The following is a 2,224-nucleotide window of genomic DNA, read 5'->3' on the forward strand; positions in this document are numbered from 1 at the left end:
TTTTTAATTACTATTAATTACTTCCTAGGCAACTTTCACTCCACGTCCCTTGAATTGTGGGCTGTCACCAAGAATGGAGTTTTCTTATATGTTTGGAAATCTTGTCTCCCCAAAGAGAAGGGCTGAAGGGGCAATTTTTTGGCTAGCTCAAGGATCTGGGTATGAGTTCATATTGATTCACCATTTTTTAGGTGGGGAAATGCAGCGTGAATTTTAGAAAAATTAGTTTTATCTTAAAAAGACTTCAAAACCCAAGTCTCATTGTGGTGTGCCCGGGACCTGATGTGTGGTGGGTGTTTTGGTGTGTTATCTGCCGTGGGTCCTGCTGTGTGTCTGGGTCAGGCAGGGACTGTGCATGGTGCTTCTGTTGTGGACATGCAGGTTCTCTGTTCCTTGTGGTGACCACCAGACGGCGACAGTGAGCTGTTCTCCCGGGTTCCTGGACTCAGCCTTTGCCTGCAGGTGCAGTGGCCTCTTCTCTGGTGACCCGTTGGAATCATCCCCGCTCCATCGGGGTCGCTTCCCGCCTCGTGTCACCTGCAGTGAAGGGCCTCGTCTCCTGGTAACTTGGGGTTCAGGCTGCCAGGGGACCCCAGTTCCAACAGTGATCATGGTGGCGTCTGTGTAAAAACACTGGGTTGTGTTCCCTTTGCTCCAGCTGCTTCTCTAAGTAGGCACCTTATTAATGAAATCTTGAGCCTTTCGTTTATTCTACAGTTTTGAACCTTTTTCTTTTAAAGTGTTTGGTGAAACATTTAAAAAGTTTTGAACATTTTAAAAAGGTTTCGTAAAGCGCCCAATGTGTTGGGCCCCAGACCGGATGTGAAGGGTGTGTTGTGGTCCGACAACTGTAGTGGGTCCGGGTCAGGCCAGGACCCTGCATAGTGGTTCTGTTGTGGACACGCTGGTTCCCTGTTCCTTGTCGTGTCCACTAGACGGCGACATTGAGCTGTTCTCCCAGGTGTGTGGACCCAGCCATTGCCTGCAGGTGCAAGGTGTGGTCGCCTCCTTTCTGGTGACCTCTTGGAAACATCCTCCCTAGATCGGGGTCACTTCCCTCCTCGTGTCACCTGCAGTGAAGGGTCTCATTTCATGGTAACTTGGGGTTCAGGCTTTCAGGGGACCCCAGTTCCATCATGACCATGGTGTCCTCTATGAAAAACGCCTTGTTGGGTGCTCTTTGCGCCTTGTTGGGTCCTCTTTGCTCCAGCTGCTTTTCTAAGTAGACACCTGATTAATGAAATCTTGAGCCTTTGGTTTATTCTACACTTTTGAACCTTTTTATTTTAAAGTGTTTGTGTTGTGAAACATTTTAAAAAGTTTTGAACATTTTAAAAAGCTTTCATATACCGGCCAGTGTGTGTCATGCCCCGGACCAGACGTGTGGGCTGTGTTGTGGTCCAAGAGCTGCTGTGTGTCCGGGTCAGGTCAGGACTGTGCTTAGTGGTTCTGTTGTGGAGGTCAGGCCAGGACTGTGCTTAGTGGTTCTGTTGTTGAGGTCAGGCCAGGACTGTGTATAGTGGTTCTGTTGTGGACATGTAGGTGTCCTGTTCCTCGTCGTGTCCACTAGACGGCGACATTGAGCCGTTCTCCCAGGTGTGTGGACCCAGCCTTTGCCAGCAGGTGCGAGGTGTGGTCACCTCTTCTCTGGTGACCTCTTGGAAACCTCCTCCCTCGATCAGGGTCGGCTCCCGCCTCGTGTCACCTGCAATGAAGGGCCTCATTTAATGGAAACTCGGGGTTCAGTCAGCCAGGGGACCCCAGTTTCTCAGTTACCATGACAGCTTCTATGAGAGACGCTGCATTGGGTCCCCTTAGGTGCAGCTGCTTCTCTAAGTAGGCACCTTAGTAATGAAATCTTTTTTTTTTTTTTTTAGTAATGAAATCTTGAGTCTTTTGTTTATTCTACAAACAGTTTTGAACATTTTTCTTTTAAAGTGTTTTGTGAAACATTATTTAAAAGTTTTGAACATTTTAAAACGCTTTCGTAAACCAGCCAAAGTGTGTCGGGCCTAACAAAACTCCGGGATGGGATGTGTGGGGTGTGTTGGGGTCCGATTGCTGCTGTGGGTCTGGGTCAGGCGTGGACCGCGCATAGTGGTTCTGTTGTGAACACACAGGTTTCCCTGTTCCTTGTCGTGTCCACTAGACGGCGACACTGAGCCGGGTCTGGGTCCGTTCGTGAAGTATGTCCGTGTTGTGTACCGGATGTGTGTCTGTGTCC

The sequence above is a fragment of the Elephantulus edwardii genome, unplaced genomic scaffold (genome assembly GCF_000299155.1).
Source record: "Elephantulus edwardii isolate Elephantulus edwardi_28Jun2011 unplaced genomic scaffold, EleEdw1.0 scaffold00344, whole genome shotgun sequence".
NCBI lineage: Eukaryota > Metazoa > Chordata > Mammalia > Macroscelidea > Macroscelididae > Elephantulus > Elephantulus edwardii.